This window comes from Sceloporus undulatus, chromosome 3, assembly GCF_019175285.1.
Source record: "Sceloporus undulatus isolate JIND9_A2432 ecotype Alabama chromosome 3, SceUnd_v1.1, whole genome shotgun sequence".
In the NCBI taxonomy this organism is placed as follows: Eukaryota; Metazoa; Chordata; class Lepidosauria; order Squamata; family Phrynosomatidae; genus Sceloporus; species Sceloporus undulatus.
Genome location: NC_056524.1, coordinates 102,949,859 through 102,971,284, shown reverse-complemented (window position 1 = coordinate 102,971,284; position 21,426 = coordinate 102,949,859).

Here is a 21,426-nt window from a genome sequence, read left to right as displayed (position 1 = left end):
TTTCAGGAACTCTGCTAGTAAATAAATTCATAAAATGCAGGCACTATAATTAAAGTTGTCTAGTATGTCCTTGGAATTCTTAAATTCGAGCCCAGACCTATTACCACTGAATTGGTCCCTTTCCCCTCCCACGGCAGAGGCAATACTACTTCTTACATCCAACGACTGCACACTATGGGAGAAAAATTATTCCACACTTGTACAATTTTGCAGCGTAACATTACATAATTATAAATCAAATGTGGCAGTGTTTACACAGCAAGAAAGGCATGGTGAGCCACAGAGATATAGAACAGGCCATCTTCCACTAAATAATTTTAATTGGACAAGCACTATGATTTTGTATAACTGTAATACCAGTGAAATTAAACTTCTTTATGATACACTATTTCAATAAGCTAGTGAACATGGAATATATGGGTTGCTACCTCACTTAAATTAGCCAACTAAATATTCCAAGGAACTTTCTTGGTTTTCTCATTTCCTAACTTTTTGCAAATATAACTAAGGTCAGTTCCCATGATCAGCTGCAGTGGTATGCATCAAGCGATAACACTATCAGTGATAAGCTTGTTGCAATTGATGGATGTTGCATTCACATGATAAGAAAGCACTATTTATGGGAGTTGGCTTGTGATAGACATTTGACATAGATAAGCTGTCCCAAAGAAGCTGCAGTGATCATGTGGCAAACATGGTTGTACAAAAACCATCATTGGAAGATGTTGCCTGCCAGATGTCTAACTTGGGTTTTTGATTCATATCTTACAATCATGTCACTGATATGGAATTATATAAGCCTGGAGGTAATGAAGGAATGGACAGAATTCTTCATGAAATCTAGTTGTACCTATTGTATGGAACTTTCCCTGGAATGTACTTGAGCACAACATTGCAAATTATTTCAGCCTGAACCAGGTGACTGGTGTGGTTAATAACAAGGGAAAACTGAGAAAAGTGGAGAGAAATTAGATTATTGAATATCTTCTTAAAGAACCATATATTAAAAAGGCAATTTTAAACTCCATCACATTTTATTGTTAGGACTAAATCAATAAAACCAAGAGTCAGTACATCAAACAATCTGTAAGATGGGGCAAAGCTCGTCATTCTCAAGAAACTGGAGTCACCACTCCAATTGTGTCTGAGCATCCACACTCCTGTATTCTGTATAAAAAGGGTGGTATTCATTGCTATCAGGAACATTCAGTATTCCATTGAGGGAATATATCCCAATGGGGCAAAACCTGCCTGAGATGAGTGGTCTAGTCAGACATCTAATCTCATAAAAACGATTCGAATGACTTTATTGCACACATCCATGATTCCCTGACACTCTGGTCCCCTTACCTATCATTTTGGCAGTGTTGTAATAACTAAGGTTTGTTTCTTGTAAAGAATATTGTTATCTGGTGGAGGGAGGAGTTCCAGATTTCTACCAATTCTATCCACCACCTATAGCTGCCTCCACCATTTCCCACATAATTTTCACTGGCAACTAAACCCCAGGAGTGGATGGGTGTGTGTGTGTGCAATAAGCTGAAAGGTATGAAAAGATGAAAAATCCATACTATGAAGTCACTGAGGAGGTTTTTTTCTCATGTCTGTGATGATGGTGGGATTGAGAGAAAGCCTTCCTCTGCAGATCTAAGAATTCAGGGAGGCTCATATATGTTTTTTTCAAATAGTCTGGACACAAGCTGTGTAGAGCTTTAAAGATCAAAGCCATACCAGAATTGTGCCTGGATATGGATTGTGAGCCAGTGGATCAGTTTCAACAAGAGGACCACATGATTGCTATAACCCAGAAAGGTTTTCTAACAGTTTCCAAAGGCAGCCCCATATAGCAGGGGTAGGCAACGTTTTTGAGCTGGGGGCCGGGTTAGTGTCCCCCAGACAATGGCGGGGGCTGAAGCCAAAAAATAAATAATTAAATAATATAGGACAACATTTTCAAATGTAGGATACATTTTTAAAAATGGAGGACATGCGAAAAAAATTGATGCTTTTTTAAAAATGTTAATATAAATGCATGTTTCTTAGGCATGATCAAAATGGAGGACATTTGGGCAATATTCCTAGACAGATGACAGAAAGGTTCACATGGCTATGCATATTGAACATGTCAAGGTGGTCTCACAAGAAGTGATTTGCCCTCGGGTTCAACTGTTCTTCTCAGAAGTGTGTACTTGGTCAAGGGACTGTGGTTTTTCTTCACTGCACATGAGTTTGTAAAAATCACAGCAACTTACATTGGCCATGCCTCTGAAGCTGGCTCATATCAATATCACCATCACCATCCTCCTCCTTCTCCTGCTCCTCTTCTTCTTCCTCCTCCTCCTGCTCCTTCTTCCTCCTCCTCCTTTCTCCCTCCTCTTCCTCTTCCTTCCTTCCTTCCTCCCTCCTCATCCTCCTCCTCCCCGCGGGGCCTTTGCACCCCCTTGCCTGCCGCCAAAGGCCCTGCGGGGCCTTTGGCGGCAGCAATCGGCAGCAGGACCAAGCAGGGGCCGGTCCAAATGGCTCGGCGGGCTGCATGCGGCCCATGGGCCATAGGTTGCCGACCCCTGCCATATAGAATGCCTTACAATAATACAAAAGGGACATAATCAAGGCATGTGTCACAGTAACTAGATCTGATGTTTCAAGGAACTGGTGCAGCCAGCACACCAGTTTTAGCTGTCCAAATGCACTCCTGGCCACTACCAAAACCTGGGCATCCAGCCTCAGCTCTGACTCCATGAGAACCCCCAAGCTGCAAACTTGAAATTTCAAGGGCAGTGTCCAACACAGGCTAAATTTCTGTTTCCTGAACTGCCTTTCAACTAAACCAAAGCTCCTCTGTCTTGTCTTGGTTATGTTTCAGTGTTTTTGCCCTCATGCAATCCATTACTAACAGCAGACACTGGTTTAGCACAGAGACAGCATGAAAAAGAGGAAAGACGTGGGTGTCATAAGCATATTAGTGACATCCAATCCCAAAACTCTGGATAATCTTTCCTAGCGATTTCATGTACATATTAAATATAATATTTGACAAAACTGAGCCCTAAGCTACTCTGCTGGACCATGATCACAGGACTGAACAGAATCCCTCAGCAGCACCTTCTGTGTTTGCCTCTCCAAAAAGGAATGTAATGACTGCAGAACAATGCTCCCAAGTCTCAAAGGGCTGGATGGCCATCTGTCAGGGATGGTTTGATTGTGATTTCCTGTGTGGAAGGGGGTTGGACTGGATGGCCCTTGTGGTCTCTTCCAACTCTATAATTCCATGATTCTATGAAAAGCCACTGAAAGTTCTAGCAGAACTAACGGGGACGCCCTCTGTCTGGCCAGTTCCCTGTGAAGGTCATCTTCCAAGGTGACCTAAGCCATATCCATTGCAAAGTCAGGCTTGAAGCAGAATGAAATGATTCTAGATAAATCTAATTCATCCAGGAATCCCTGGAGTTATGAAGTTACCACATGCTCCAGGACCTTGCACAGTAAATGAATATTGTAGACTGGGCAGTATTTATCCAATGTAGTTTGGTTTGGGGAAGGTTTTAGTTAGTAGGGGCCTCATTACACCTTCTTTTAGACAAGATGGAACTATGTCATGCTTTAATGAGCCATTCATTAAGCTTGTTACCCACTTAGTCAGTCTCTCTCTCTCTCTCTCTCTCTCTTTTATAAGCCAGGAAGGGCAAGGGTCTAGTACACATATGGTGGTCTTTACCTCTTCAAGGATGCTGTCCACATCCTTAGGCTGCCAAATTGAAATATATCTACTAACATGAGTCAAGCAGGAGCCAAGATTACATACATTGAATTTATATTAACCACACCATCCAAGTTGGAGCAGATCTGAGCAATTTTATTCACAAAGTGTTGTGCAAATTCTTGTGAGCTGCCAACTGGTCTACCTGCAGTTCCTGTGGGGCAGAGTGTAAATGTATCCTGACCACTCAAAATAGTGTGCTGGATGACTCCAAGGAGACTCTCAAGATAGCCTTGTGCATGACATCAAAGAGGAGAATGGTTTCTTCAGTGTCATAACTGCCGCAAAATAGGCTTTCCAATTAGCAATAGCTGATTTTCAACTGAACTTGCTTAATCTTTTCTGACATTAATGCACACATCTCTGTCTCACGAGTTGTCATCATTTTCCTAGTGAACCAGAGTGTTCATTTGGCTCTGCTCCATGGGAGGGGATGCTTAGGAGTGATCATATCCAATGCCCTGGCCATTTCCCTATTCCAGAGATCAGCTAGGATTTCAACAGAATGACCTGTCAAGGCAACAGGGAACTCCCCAGGAGCCACCAGGTAGCCATTTGGGATCCACAATCCTTTGGGGTGGATCATCTTAATCTATCCCTCCACTCCCATAGATGTGTCTAAACCCAAACAGGTGTTGATCTGTCAATGACAATGAAACCACACCCAGATGACCACCATCCTGCCCAGCACAGCAAATCAAATGTAGTGTGTGTCCTGCAACATAGGTGACACCAGCTACTGCTTGGGACAGCCCCATGATCATCATGGAGCACATAAAGTACTGAGCTGTTCTTGACAAATGGATGTTAAAGTCTCTCAGTACAACAAGATGAGGTGACTCCAATACCCTATCCAAGACCAACTCAACCAGCACAGAAAGAGTGACTGTTGTGCAGCTGGGTAGGTGATAGATCAACAGAATTATTCACAGAAGAATATATGTACACGTCATGGCTCCTTCCAAATGACTTTCCCCTGTGGCCCATTTGCCTGGACTTCTTACTCTTCTATGGTCTATTTCTTTTCAATATGCTTTTGGCCTATTTTTACTCCTTTTCCCAAGAGCATTTTTACCTTCATCCCCAGAAGTGATTCATTCTGAGCCAGGGACTTCCTAGCTCAAGCCACCTTTTCCCCAAAGGAGTTTAAAAACTTCACTAAGGTGGGATACAAACCGCCATATAGTACGTATTGTATACATACTAGGGTTAGGAAGGGGCGGTGCTTCCGCACCCCCCTAACCCTAGTACGTATACAATACGTACAAGATGGCGGCGCCCCTTCCACATGGGCGCCACCATCTTTACGTACTGGATGCATAGCGTCCAGACGTGTCGCGGCGCCTATGACATCGCGAATGCGCCAGAGGCACCTCGCGACATCATAGAGGCACCGCAAAAAGAAGCTCCGAAATGGAGCTTCTTTTTTGCTCTGCGCGGGAGCCGTGCGATTTGGCTGCTGCGGCTCCCGCGCGAAGCAAATGGCGCTGGCGGGAGACCGTCGCAAAGCGGCGGTCTGTATCCCGCCTAAAAGTCTTTTCTTTGGTGTGTGTGTGTAGGATGTATCACCAGCAGTCTGGTTTCATTCTCATTTAAGAGAACCCAATCTATTTATAGGGCCCAGTTTGTCTTAAAAACTTGTCCAGGGCGCAACAGTTCTAAACACCTTCTCCTTATACTACCATTTTTATCCACAAAACAAGAATCCCTTGGTTCTGGTTATATATTGGGCTTTGTTTGAGGAACATGCTGCATTTGGGAGAAAGGTTAGCTCAAAGAGAATAAATCTATCAAAACAATTGTTGAGTGGTGAGTCAACACATTGGAAAATCCCATTGATTCTAGTCACGATGTAGTAATCCATATATCTATTTGGACTACTGTAAAAGGCAGAGTAGTGTAATGGTTTCAGCACTGGGCTATGACTTTGGAGAACAAGTTACAAATCCCGGCTCAGCCATGTAAACCTACAGCATAATCTTGGGCAAGTCATACTCTCTCAGCCTCAGAGGATGGCAATGGCAAACCTCCTCTGAAGAAACCTGCCAAGAAAAACCCATGATAGATTGGCCTTAGGGTGATCATAAATCAGAAACAACTTGAAGGCACACAGTGACACACTCTGTGTGGGGGCTGCCTTTGGAAACTGCTTGAAAACTTCAATTGATCCAAAATGTTGCACCCAGAATGCTGACTGGGGACATCACAGTAAACATATAACTCCCTTGATAAATCAGCTTTACTGACTATTGGTTCATTTCCAAATTCAATTCAAAGTGCTGGCCATCACCTATGAAGCCCTGTATGGCTTAGGTTCAGACCATCTGAAAGAGATTTTTCTCCTTATACAAACCTGTCAGAGTCCTAAGATCCTCAGGGGAGGGATTTCTCTTGATCACGCTACCTTCACAGGCTCATTTGTTGAGAACACAAGAGACCACCTTCTCAGGCTGCTGCCACACTGTGGAATTAATGCAGTTTGGCACCACTTTAACTGCCATGGCTTCATCCTATGGAATTCTGGGATTTGTAGTTTGATGTGACACCAGAGCTTTCTGACCAAGAAAGCTAAAAATCTCACAAAAGCCTAGGTACTTACATGCTATGGAATTCTCTTTCACAGGCTTCTCCTTTCACTGATTACCAGCAAAGACGTTTTTGTTCAGACAGGCTTTTAATGATTAATTGTGTTTAGTGTCTAATTGCTTCCAGGAAGTCTTTTTATGGAAGCGCGCGCATGTGTGTATGTGTGCTCTATTTTTTTAGCCTTGTTGTGCTTTTTATTTATTGTTATGCTTTTTACAGTTTTAATGTGATGATTTTTAAATTCTGTGTTAACTTTAATTGTTACTTTTTGACTGATCTTCTTCCTAGTTTGTGAGCAGCCCATACAGGGAGAAAGGCAGCATATAAATAAATGAATGAATGAATATTAAGCAGGTATGAGACTTTGGTAAAACTGTGACAAGTCATTCTTACATTTAAGCAAGAGTTTAATGGCCTCCCTCTTTAGATTGAAATGTTTCATTTATTGTTTCATTCATTTCAAACTGTGGTAAACCTCCTGAGCTGAATTTGGGAACTTTCCCACTCACTTTGCTTTCTGGAACATGTGACTTCTACATCAAAGCCTTGTCCTGTTGGCAGTATTTAAAAGTATTCTTTTAAAGTGAGGGGGAGATGGGTTCAAATGGCCTTTTAAAAAATGAATACTTCAGTTAGAAGAGTGTTCTTTAAGCAAAAACAAAACAAAAAATCCCAGCAAAACAATTTACTCTGCTTAAAAGCAGCCATTTTTGAAGGAAAGTAATTTTCTCAAATGTCCCAATGACTTTACAGTAAGTACATTCAAATCAGCAGAGTTGTGGTGATCTTCTATCCTTGTAGATAACAGAGGCGGCTTCATGATTAATTGCATCTTGATTCCATTCAACAGACGGTAGTGTCTGCTAGAATAGTTAATGGCTACTGCCTGGTTTATTGCAATGCTGTTTTTTTCAAACCTGATTAGCAACTGAATAACTGAAAACTGATTGATGGATCTACAGTGTCTTTACAGGGCCATTAAAAGTATTCCAAAATGGAGCATACATATTTTTTTTTAATTTTTTTTTTGCTTTTAGGGGAGAAAAAAAGTTGATTTATTGGGAAAAGAAGCAAATAATTTCAATTTAAAACTGAAGCACCAGCAAAGTTGAAATTGTAATAAAGCTTCATCAGAGATTTTATTTTATCCCACTCCTTGTCATAACGTAGATTTTCTTTTTAATGAAAACAAACACGATGAATATATTGGGTGTGCGGAGGAAGCAGGAAGGATTAACAGCAAAATCCCAAGCATGTTTACTCAGGAGTAACTTGCCTTCCCTTATATGCAGTGATGCTTCTTGTTGTTAATTGGAATCATCCTCGACCCATGGCAACTCATGGATGAGGCCTTCCAGTCCTCCCCCCCACCCCAATCCTCCTTTGTTGTGTTAAATCATGTAGATTCATGCCCATGACCACCATGATTGAACCTAACCATCTGGTGTGTGGTCTCACTGTCTTTCTATTGCCTTCCACCTTCCCTAGCATTATTGTCTTTTCTAATGAATGAGTTATGCTTTTTCATGATGTGGCCAAAGTACAAGAGCCTTAATCATGGCTTCCAGTGAAATTTCAGCCTTTATCTGCTCAAGAACCCATTTGTTTGTCTTTTTGGCTGTTCCTGGTATCTTCAGCACTCTTCTCCAGCATCACATCTCAAAAGAGTCATTTTTTTCTTATCTGCTTTCTTCACTGTCCAGCTCTCACATCAGTGCACAATGATGGGGAATACAATGGATTGGACAATTCTAACCCTAGTGTTCAATTGAATATCTTTGCACTTTAGGATCTTGTTTAGTTCTTTCATAACTGCCCTTCACATTCATAGTCTTTTTCTGTTTTGTTTTTTGTTTGTTTGCTACAGTTTCCATTCCAGTCAATGTTTGATCCAAGGTATGGGAATTCCTTCACTATTTCAATAGCCCCATTGTCTAGATTGGAACTTATGTAGTTTCTCTGTGGACATTATTTTTGTTTTCTTCATGGTCAGTAGTAAGCCTGTCTTTGTACTATCTTCTTTTACCTTTTTTAGTAATCATTCCAATCTAAGATGTTTTCTACTAGTAGTATGGTGTCATCAGCATATCTTAGATTGTTCATAGCAGGGGGTTGGACTGGATGGCCCTTGTGGTCTCTTCCAACTCTATGATTCTATGATTCTTTCTCCAATTTTCACTCTTTCTTCTGAATCTAATGCTCTTCTTATGATATTCTCTGCTTACAAGTTGAACAAGAAGGGTGATAGAATGCAGCCTTGCCTGACATGTTTGTCAATTGGGAACCATTCTGTTTCTCTGAATCTTGTTCTAACAGTAGTCTCTTGTCCTAAGTACAAATTTCTCAACAGAACTCTCAGATGTGTTGAGACCCCCATGTATTAAGTGCCAATCATAGTTTGCTGTGATTTATGCAGTTAGACACTTTGCTATACTCTATAAAACGTTAAGTCACACACTCTCAGCCTCAGGGGAACGCAATGACAAACCTCTTCTAAACAACTAGGATAGATTTGCCTTAGGGTCACTGAAAGTCAGAAATGACATGAAAGGACACAACAACAAAATGTGTTGTGAAATGTGAAAAAGCTATGGCTCCTTTTCATCCTGGAGAGAAGTGACCAGTGGGGTCCCACAGGGCTCTGTCCTGGGCCCAGTGCTATTCAACATCTGTATCAATGACTTGGATGACAGAATTGGGGGCATACTTATCAAATTTGCAGATGACACCAAACTAGGAGGAGTAGCTAATACCCCAGAGGACAGGATCAAAATTCAAAATGACCTTAATAGATTAGAAAGCTGGGCCAAAGCTAACAAAATGAATTTCAACACAGAGAAATATAAAGTACTGCACTTAGGGCAGAAAGATGAAATGCACAGATATAGGATGGGGGACACCTGGCTTAAGGAGACAACATGTGAAAGGGATCAGGGAGTCCAAGCAGACCACAAATTGAACATGAGTCAACAGTGCAATGCTGCAGCTAACAAAGCCAATGCGATTTTAAGCTACATCAATAGAAGTATAGTGTATAGATCAATGGGAGTAATAGTGCCACTCTATTCTGCTTTGGTCAGGCTCCACCTGGAATATTGTGTCCAGTTCTGGGCACCACAATTTAAAAAGGATGTTGAGAAACCGAAGCGTGTCCAAAGGAGGGCGAGTAAAATGGTGAAGGGTCTGGAAACCATGTCCTATGAGGAAAGACTTAGGGAGTTGGGGATGTTTAGCCTGGAGAAGAGAAGGTTAAGAGGTGATATGATAGCCCTGTTTAAAGATTTGAAGGGATGTTATATTGAGGAGGGGGCAAGGTTGTTTCCTGCTGCTCCAGCGAACAGGACCCGGAGCAATGGATGCAAGCTCCAGGAAAAGAGATTCCACCTCAACATTAGGAGGAACTTCCTGACAGTAAAGACTGTTTGACAGTGGAACACACTCCCTCGGAGAGTGGTGGAGTCTCCTTCCTTGGAGGTCTTTAAACAGAGGCTGGATGGCCATCTGACGGAGATGCTTTGATTGAGATTTCCTGCATGGCAGAATGGGGTTGGACTGGATGGCCCTTGCAGTCTCTTCCAACTCTGTTATTCTATGATTCTATGAAAAACAACAAAAGCATTACTAAATGGGGGATGAGGAATATCACAAGGATTAAGTACTGCCTTTTGCTGTGCGCTACCATTTGCTCTGTTGTGATTGCTGACTAAACCAGCAAGTTGTACCATTTAGACTTTTCTTTTTAAAAAAAAAACCCTAAAAGTAACTAATTATTTTTGCAAACCAGGAGTTCTTTTGTAAAAATTAAGAATTTAACTGTAACCATCTTGAAGCAACCCTAAAATTATAACTGTAACTACTTGCTTTTAAAGTAATTTTCCAAGCTCTGCAAAATACTCAGAGGGAAGATTGTGGATCTTGGAATTTTAATGTATCTCTTTTTAACTGTATGATTTTTACTATTGTAATCCGCTTGGATTCCCTGAGATTAAATGGAATTGATGATGATGATGATGATGATGATGATGATGATGATGATGATGATGATGATGGAATGGACCTTAATACAGTTTCAACACAAATATGTCTGCTTACCGTTTGTTAGGCACCCACAGAGGACTGGGTTTAGCATTAATTGGCAAATTTTCATGAATTTTCATAAATGCAACCATTCTGTATCAGATTTATAGGCAAGGAACCATATTTTAGACATTGCTAATATTTCAGTGATAGCAATGACAATAACATCTGAAGAACCAGAGGATGGACATAATAAAAAGACAAGGGTGGACAGTCATTCAGTGCATAAATAAATGGGGAATGAGTACAGAATGTGTTCTTGGAAGAAAATAAATTGATGCAAAGGGTCCCTGCAGAGGGTCGCACATGAAATAGACATACAGTTGCAGAAGAGCAACTGTATGTCTATTTCACATGGTGATTTGTTCAGGCATATTTTAAATGTTCCTGGAGCCCATTGCACGGTAACCTCAAGGGGCTACTGTAAAAGAAGTAACTTCTGAAATAGCTTCCCAGATCTAGTCACCCAAAGCAAGCAGTATACCAAGTATGCCTTCCAAAAGAGTTTAGATTATTGCATCCATTTAAATGCATATATTTTATACTACAATTTAGAAGCATATTTAGGACATCAAAATGACTATGGGGCTGTACAGACTGGCATTATATGCCAGCCTCAAGGCAGATAGGGGCATGGTGTCCACAAAACACACAGCCTGACGCAGCCCTGACCCCACCATTGTGCCATAGGCCCAACCGCACAGGGGGCATTGTAACAGTACTCCTTTGGTGGTACATCCAGATGATGCAGTGCCAAAAGGTAAGGAGCACCAAAAAGTGCTGCTGTGGCAAAAAGGCACCCTTTCTGCAGTGCAAAAGGGACTCACCTTTTGTGGCTCCTTTTTGCACCACGGAAATGCCAGATCAGGGCCGAGGCATGTAGTTGCCACAGCCCTGATCCAGTGCTGAAAGGGGCAGCTGCAGCCCCTGCATATTCTTATAATAGTCCAGAGGTAAACCACTGATTTGAGAAAAATCATTTAATTAATAAAGGTGACTTATTGGAATTTAACCAATGAGAGCTTGTATTATCTACATAGGTGGTATCCAGACTAGCGCTAAGCCAGTTGCCTCGGTTGCTCCTTTACAGACGCCCCGCAACCCTAGGACGTACTCTGTATGTCAAAATGGCGGCACCCTGTCTACATGGGTGCCACCATTTTGATGTGATGGACGTGGCACGTCCAAATGGCACGGCGCGGGCGTCACATCCTGGCACTGCTGCAGGACACTTGTGTTATAGTACTTGCTGGTCTATTCTCAATATGTCTCCATATGTTGTGTTTGCATACTAGGAATCTTATTTTGAAACATAAACATGTAGATTTCACATATTTTTATAAGAACAAAATGCATGTAGATATAATTTAGTCTGCATCTGCCCTGCAGCAATAATCCAATTGGACCCCACTTTAACTGCCATAGTTCATTGCTATGGAATTATGGGAATTGTAGTTTGTTGCAGCACCAGAGCTCTCTGACAGAGAAAGCTAAATGTCTCACAAAATTACAGTTCCCAGAATTTCCTAGCACTGAGACAGGGCAGTTAAAGCAGTCTCAGACTGGATTATTTCTGCAGTGTGTTTTGGACCTTAATAAGAGTAAAGGAAGAAGTCATTTAACAACTGGAGGGAGCTTGAATTACCAACTGTTGTATAAAAAAGTGAAATTTATGTCTCACAATCCACACAATATTGCAGTCAGCACTTCTTTGTTTAGCCAATAGATTCTTAAGCAAAACAATAATTTGTGCAATTAGTATGCAACTAACTTACTAGGTTGTTTTTGTTTATATACTGTTTATGTGTTTATAGATATATAGATATATGTGTACATATATTGAATCTGAATTAAATCTGGGCATGTGTAGTTAAATACCTAAAATATGTATGTGATTGCCTACCTTATTAGTATGCATTTACTACTACTGAATGCTTAAGCTTAGTAATTAAATATGTAAATGGACATTTGGAAATGTGAATGGAAATTTGTACACAAAATTATAATACCTGTCCTATTTATGCATTGACAATAATTGGGTGCTCGCATTAGGTTCAAACTAAGACATTTTCCATTTCAGTTTCTGACTTTCTGCAGTAGCATGTAGTTGGTAGTCTCCCCATGGGACATCATAAAGGTCACAAGCAGTTTGTTTACCAGGACTATTGTGGTTGCTAATTTAAGAGAGGAATGATTGTTCCACTGGATTCCATGAAGTACCAAAAGCTACCAATGGTGCTTAAGTATAGTTGTGCAGGAAACAGAGTACAATGAGCCCTGGTGGTGCAGTGGTTAAATGCTGGTACTGCATCCACTCACAGCCACAAGGCTGTGAGTTTGATCCTGCAGGGCTCCAGGGTCCATTCAGCCTTCCATCCTTTCATAGGTCAATAAAATGAGTACCCAGCTTGTTGGGGGCAACTGGCTTACACATTGTAAACTGCTTAGGGAGTGCTAGTTCACTGATAAGCAGTACAGAAATGTACTTGCTATTGCTACTTTCACATGTTACAACAAACACTGTGACAATATACATCACTGAACCCTTTTACATCTTGGGATTGTTGTAACCTTTGAATAGTTGATATGAATAAACTAGAATTCCTGAGGACGAAGCTTGATGCAAATGTTCTAACCAATGTCCTGTTGGTGTCTCACTATTCCAAAGTCATTCATGTCTGTTTTTTAAAGTTCTTTCCTCTTCTTCCTCCATCCTTGTAATTCTGCAAGTATAATCCCAAATAGTGATAAAAATGTGGCATATACATTGATTAGAAATGTGTATATCTGTGAGTTGTTGTTGTTGTTGTTGTTGTGGGTCTTCAAGTCATTTTCAATTTATGGTGACCCTAAGGCAAACCTATCACAGGGTTTTCTGGGTCTGAGAGCCCACAGTTACCCAGTGGGTTGGTTTCCATGGTTGAGTGGGAAAGTAAACTCTGATCTCCCAACCTATGCTCCAACTACTACTCCACACTCACTCTTATATCTGTGAATAACTGGAGTTATATAATCCAAATACATTCCCCCCCCCCCCCGTCACACACACACATTTCCTAATGGAAGGTAAAGCTATTACTTCAGGAGTTGTCATTTAAGTGCATTAGTGGTGAATGTCTTAACCTGGGGAAGTCCCTTTCAGAGAACAAGTGCCATGGTGACAAGTAGGGATTGGAGAAACCCATGTTTTTCTCCTCGTTAATTGAGAGCTTGAGGAGAACTTTTTAAAAAAATATTCGTTACACAAATCCCCCTTTCAAAGGGTGATTTCTTCTCTCCCTTTCAGCAGCCAGCGAAATATTTTTCACAGATTTCTCTGAATGACAATAAAAGACAAGGCGAATAATTACGCTAATTACTTTGCATTTCAAACTCAATTACCATCTCAAAAGGAAGTTTGGCAGAGGTTTAAAGAACATTCCTATGCTTAAAAACCCTGAAGGCACACACACAAAAGGGGGGGGGGAGCCCAGTCTCAAAAAATAAACTGTGAAGCCCCAACAAGAAATGCTAGAGTTGAGGGGGCTCAAGGACCATCCAGTCCAACCCCCTTCTGCTATGAAGTAATACATAGGAATACATGGCATACTAGAGGGCATGTAGTCTGACCCCTGTTCAACATCAGGATGACACTGGAAGATGGGACAAACTGAGGGTTTTCTTGGCATAAAGAGGAGTTTTGCCATGGGATGCCCCTGAAGCTGAGATAGTGTGACCCTCACAGATGAGAAGGGGAGGGGTCGGGGGCCAAGTGGCAATGTTCTTCTGCCAAGCAGGAATCCTCAGTTAGGAGCAGAGTAGGGTGTGATGGCAAGAATTCTGCCATGAATAAAACCTACCATGAAGGAATACTTAGGAGTTGGAGTTGAAGCTGAGAGGATGTGACTTGCCCAAGGTCAGCCAGTGAATTTCTAGGGTGAACTGGGAGGCTAGAGTCCTGATCCCAGCTCGGCCATGTAAATCCACAGGGTGACATTGGGTAAGTCACACTCTCTCACTCATGGATATTCTGCATTCTCCTTGCCAATTATTATTATTATTATTATTATTATTATTATTATTATTATTGCATCACCATGGGAGAGGTGCAGAGTTGGAGTTGAAGCTGAGAGCAAGTGACTTGCCCAAGGTCAGCCAGAGAATTTCTAGGGTGAAATGGGAGGCTAGAGTCCTGATCCCAGCTCAGCCATGTAAATCCATAGGGTGACATTGGGTAAGTCACACTCTCTCACTCATGGATATTCTGCACTCTCCTTGCCAATTATTATTATGATTATTATTATTATTGCATCACCATGGGAGAGGTGCAGAGTTGGAGTTGAAGCTGAGAGTAAGTGAAATAATAATAATAATTTATGCCCAGCTCTTCAGCCAAAAGGCTATCAGAGCAGCTTACAAGATCTTTCCTGGCCTGCTAAGTTTTGAGACTTGAATTTCTTCTCTTCTGTAAGAATTTGAATGTCAGAGCATGGCATAAAGGGTAGAAGGCCTCACCTTTTGTTCTCTTTTGTTTTTCAAACCAAAGCTGCCTGAGCAAAGTTGGAGTGAGAATCACCCTAACAAAAGAAATAGCCTCCAGGATGAATGGTAGCTTTTCTTACACAAAATATGCAAATGCTGGCCATCCGAGAGTCAGCTGAAAGTTTTGTCTCTTCCCCTCATTTCGAAATGACTAACAATCAAAATTCTTACTCATTGATAGAGAACTGCTCAGAATTTCTTCTCTCTAAAATGTTATTGAAATTGTCGAATTAGGCATATTTCTCCTAATTTTCGAATTTTGGAGAATATTCTTTACATCCCTAGTGACAAGTTACCACTGAATAGCTCTGCATCTAGAACCAAGCCCCAATCTAGCAGCTCTTTAAAGGAAGCACTGCCATCCAATGTTACAATGAGCCAAAGTCCTAGGGAAGGATGGCATTTTGTCAAACTTAGCTGCAGTGAAGTCTTCAGCTCTGACAAAAGTTAACTCACCTGCACTCCATGACCAGTAGTGAAGTAGTATGAAGCAGTTGACCAAATGAAGCCATTGCACACATTCATCTATGAGCTGGTTCTGAGAATAACTCAATTCTTTTTGTATTTTGTCACCTCCTCTCAGTATTGCTGAATATATCAATCCCCTGGCCTCCTTCTTGGCACACTCCATGGACTGTACTTCTGACTACTCATTGCTGTGAAGTAGGGCCCTGTAGTACACTTCCATGTTCACTTGATCTGTATTTTCTTTCCCTACTCTTGCAGACTATTATACTACTGAATATCCCATGCATTGACTCAGATCTAGCTCAGATTTCCTCTTTTGCTACTACCTTGAAACTGTTGTTTGCTCAGTGAACACTTAATTTATTTTATTCATTTTTATGTCATCTTTCTCCCAAGGCAGCTCCAAAAAATCAGTTTTTAAAAACAAACAAACAAAAAAAAACCTTAACAATAAAAATATAAAAATATTTTTAATCACCACATTAAATGATATAAAATCATTTGAAAATTATACAAAAGTTAAGAAATAAATAAAGCACACATCTAAATAAGACCTCCACTGCTCAACCATTAAAACTTGCTTAAACAAAATGTCATTGTCTGCTGGAGAAAGGAAAGAAGGGAGGGGGCCAGCCTAGCATCCCTGGAAAGAAGTTCCAGAGGACAGGAGCAGCCACTGAGAAAGTTCTGTCTCATATCCTCACCAATTGAGCCTGTGATGTTGGTGGAACTGAAAGGTAGCCTTCTCCTATAGATTGTAGAGTCCTGGCAGGTTTTTGTAGGGAAGTACTATTTTTCAGATAGTCTGGACCTAAGCTGTATAGGACTAGTAGTGATCATAGAATGGCTTGCCAGTGGCTCTGTAGGACCCTTAAAGTTAAAACTCAAGACAATGGGTCCCAGTTGTTTACTTCACTTCTTGGGTGAAGTGAGAAAGGCAGAACTACTACTTCAAGATAACATGAGACTTTAAGATGGAGACTTCCAATAAAGCACAGTCCTCTTTCCCTCACCTTCCTTTTGAGAAAGGTAGAGAGAAGACTCTTAAGAGCCTTTGGAGGCAGCAGTGTCCATGTAGCTAGGGAAACTGCAGAAAAGAGAGAAGCAAGAAGAAAACATGGCTGTGAAGAAGGTGTCAGGTGTGAATATGCCATCAGTCATATCCTCCCTGGAATCTGATGGTTCCCCACCAGTATTTTATCATAGCAAAGAATCAATTAGTGTGTTTGATACAACTAACAATGCTGAATCTACTTTGCAAATTTCCCTGCCATAAATTATCTTGACATTGAGAAGCCATCATGTGATTACTACTAGTACTTAGTACCAAAAAAAGTCAACATTTTTAATGATCCTCAGTCAAACTGATAGAAAAAGAAAAAAAATCTGAAATGTTTTTCTAAGAAGAATAAATGCAAAGAACCATTGGGTGACTTTACCCACCCCCTGCAATTATATACAAGGATTATGTATATCCTGTCTTCATACAACCACAGAGTTTATCGCACGGGCCTTTGGGAACGGTCCCGGCATGGAACAAAAGGGGGTGGGATGGGATGGGAATGGAGAGGGGCTATCACCTGTTTTTTCACACGCAGGAATGCCACCAATGCTTCTGAACAGTTCTTGAAAATCACCCTCTCTGGGATGTATGTGGAACGGAATGGGCACTTCCGGTGGCATCAGCGGCTTTCCTGCCTGCAATAAAACAGCTGATAGCCCCATTTCATTCCCATCCCGCCCCATTTCGTTACGCACCAGGATCGTTCTCAAAAGCCCGTGTGATAAGCTCCCACCTTTCTAGTAGACTGCAGCCTCTCTATCTTCCTGCCCTTCAAGTAAAGTTGATGCAAAGACAATGTGAAGTAATTCTTCCTATGGATCTATGAATCTAATATCCAAGTCTAGCATCTTAGGTGGCTTTTTAAAGGCTGGATTAAAACTCAGAGTGGGTTTGCCACCCATTGATTTGGAAACATCTAAGAGTGTGTGTCCACATGCTGAAACAGTACACTTATAACCCCTAATTGAATGCAATAGTTGCAATATAATTTGAATTTGAATCCATCAGCTGGACACAAGTGATACTGCAACTGTTGTTCAAGCCTGGCATTTGGGGAAGATGGGGATATCAGTCACTGAATACAATGTTACTGTATGGTGATCTTTAGGTGAACTTATCAAGGGGTTTTCTTAGCAAGATTTGTTCAGAGAACATTTGCCATTCCCTTCCTCTGAAGCTGAGAGAGCGTGACTTGCCCAAGAAGCCATGGCTTTCTGTGTCTGAGACAAGATTTGAACCCTAGTCTTTCAGAGTCCCAGTCCAACACTGAAACCACTACACTACACTAACTTTCTGAACATAATGTACAATTTTCTTTTACAGTACTGGAAACTTGCCAAATTTTATCCTGTCCCACATTGCAAGCTCAACCTTGGAAAAGTGTAGACATATTTTAAACTGAGCCCACAGTGGTTGCTTGTAGAATAAAAGAACAAAAGCATTGTGTATTTCCAGCCTTTACTCCCAAAGCAGTGATTAGTAGTGGTGGAAGCAGACATTCACCAAGCTTGTGGATTATTTTAAATTATTATATGTCTTCCTACGTACAATGTAAGTAATTAAATTAGTACAGCTGTGTACAAAGCAAGCCATAAATCTGCATTAGGTTGCTGAGTCTCTCTGAGTGGATATCCTTGGCGTGAGTCTCAGATTAATATTTATAGCTCCACATGAATATCTTGTACTTGGCTTTATCAATGTAGCTTGGAGGACACCAACAACTGTGCTCCAATTTGTAATGCCTTCAAAAAGTGCATGTTGATCCAAGTCCAAAATTATTTTCAAATGTTAATGTATATTTGTAATTCTCCCTCCATCTCCATTTCTTTCTTTCGCTCTCTCTCCAACACGGTTGTCAGAAAAGGAAAATTATAAGTGATCCTTTTAAAAGAAACTACAGCACCCACTTCCAGATGAAATGTTTTTAGACAGGAATGCAAAAGATGAATATATGTATATGCATTTTCTTTGCACAGCAAAGCAGTTCTTTATACTTTTATCTCCCACTTGCGAAAAGACTTTGTCCTTGCTAAATTGAATTGTTGTGCATGGCATTATTCCTGATCCAAACAAACACAGACCATCAAATGTATGTAACAACCCCAAAGCCATTTTACCCTCGTTCCAGTTTAATTTTAGTTCCACAAAAATGTAGGTAAAAAAAGATGCCTGGGGCATCTTCTCAGTGGTTTTTTCTCTCTCTGATGTGAAGAAACTATTTAAAATTGCTCTTTCTTCTATCACTTCCATTTTTACAAGAGTTGTTCACCTTTCTGCAGTCCATTTTGTACTCTTTCCTTTCCTTTCCTTTCCTCCACCCAAATTCAAAATGCTCTCAGATTTCAAGATTCCCCCCCTCTTCTCCCACCTTTTTATTTTTTAAGCAGTGAAAAACTATTGTTTTCAACTATGTCAAAGCTGTTCCTCATGTCCTTCGTGTTGTGGCTTTAGGATCATCTGCTGAAGAAAACTTGAACTGTTACTATCTCAGGACTTAAGGCTGATGTGCCTATTTTCCACAAAGCTTGGACAAGTTCCTTTTTTGGACTATAATTCCCAAGATCCTGGGAGCTGAAATCTGAACAAAAATCCATGCTGTTTTTTTAACTCTTTCTACATACGCAAGGTGAAGATATTTGATTCAGAGGTTTTTAAAGCATTAGGTCTGATTTGCCAAGAAAACCCCATGATAGGTTGCCATAAGTCAGAAATGACTTGAAGCTACACAGCAACAAACAAGATCAGTCAGATGACAAAGCTGGGCTCACATGTAGGGGTGTGAAAGTCCCTCCATCTCAGTTTTGTTGTGCTTCTCTAATCCCACTTGCATTTTCTTTCCATCCTTCTTTTGTACTGGGTTATAACATTTGTTTTCCTTCCACATAAAATCTATGTACACATTTTGTCTAATGTGCATATTTATTGAAACATTTTATCTATTTTATGCAATCCTTCTAGCATCAGCATGTATGCCCTGTTTTCTGTACACTTTATTTCTCCACAGCACTCCATAAGTATTGGAAACGTACAAATCCTTGAGGCAAAGTATACTTTTTCTCATAACAAGTCTCTGGAGGTGCCAAAAGGCTAATTTCATCATGAATGTTGAATCCAGGAAAATTATTTTCCAACCCTACTGACACACAGGTTAAGGAACCCACTGTGAGATTTCTTTCTATATTACATATGTCTTTACCTACAAGTGCTGCAACATTAAAACTGGGAACCAGGCCAAGACTGGTTTCTTATCCACTGCAGTATCAATATCATCTTCAGAGGAGGAAACTGCAATCCTTGAAGCTGCCATCTAGAAACATTTCACTCTTTCTTGTATTACATTTTAGAATCACCCAATAAACATCATTCAGACTAATGAGTTATTACATTAAAATAATGAAATGCAATATAAAATTAAAAATCAGAAACTTTTTTTTAAAAAAAGCATGAGCTAAAGCCAAAATAATACCAGTCTCCATGGGATAAGATTTAAACTTCCAAAGATACTAAAACATTTATTTATTTATTTATTTATTTATTGATCTAAAATGCATAGGAATGTTTTTTTTAATGTTCTTAATCAGGTGAAAAGACCACAATGTGTAGAGCCAAAACTAAATTAATGCATTGATATGGAGTGGGTCTTCACTGGCTGGAATACTCTTGGCTGCCCCCTGGGGTATTCTGGACCCAAAGCTGCCCCAACTTCACTCATTACATGTGATTACTGTAGTAATGCTGGACAGTTGTCTACATCATGTCCCACTGTAGTGTCCACCGCCACCACCATGAGTTGCTCCCTCTAAGGCCAGAAATAAGATGCCCAGTGTCAATCACATAGCCGTGTGCCTCGCTGTGATCTCGGAAGAGTGACTTGCCCAGGCAGGTGGCACAGCAGACCACTTTGTGGATAACTCCCCAGTGTTGCTTCATAGTGCATCAGATTTTTGGGACAACTTAGAGCAAATGGTAAACTTTTTAAAGTGTGTTACGGGAGGGATGGTCCAGATTTGCTGTGGGACTCCCTTTCCCACAGGTAGACAGTCCACAGTCAAATCAGAACTTTGGTCCTGTGTCATCTGGACAGGGAAAGGTAAGGTTGGGTGGAAATTGGGTCATTTGGTACATGTAGACATGATCTAAGAGGGAGGACAAGATGACATGCCTGCCTCATTCTATGTGCAGAAACTAGATTGACAGCTGAATCTAAGCTCAACACTGCTGACTGAAAAACATAGAACAACATTCTGCACTGCACCTGGTTGTAACAGGCTCTTTCAGAGAATAGAGGGGAGGTAGCTGGTACAATACTCAGAGCATCTGTCACTACCTAAAATCATCAACTCAAGTCTTCATAATGGCAAAGCTGGCCCTAACAAGGAGTATGCCAGGCAAGCCTCTTTGGGAAGGGTTATCCCACCAGTAGGGTGTCATCACTGAAGAAAATAAATATAATAACAAAATCCTTCTAAGGTAGAAAGTCCTTAGAATTGGTTGGTGTTTTTTTTTTTTTTTTTTTTGGTTGTTTAAAAAAGACATAAACTATGAGGAGGAGGAGGAGATCTTGGTTCACAGGGGTACACAGGAATCTTGTCACAATAAAATCTACTTTTGCTGTTTTTGTTTTGTTTTGTTTTCATCTTGTTTTCCAGGAGCCCTTTGCTTAAAAAGAGAAATCTCTGTCTATATCCTTTTGCCCTCTTGTGACCCCTCAGCTTATCTTTTTTCCTGCATGAACAGTGAAGTGATTTATACTTTAAGACTTTAATCCAAATCACACAGAAATTTCAAAATGTTGATTTCTTTTATGTTGATCTTTCTCTTCTTTCTTTGTATTGATAAAGAGATATATCTACTGTATTTAAAATGTGGGATGCGAAGATCTGGAGTAGAAAAAACACTGTATTTATAGAAAGAGAGGCTAGGACACAACAAAATGAAAAGATACTGGCTGAAT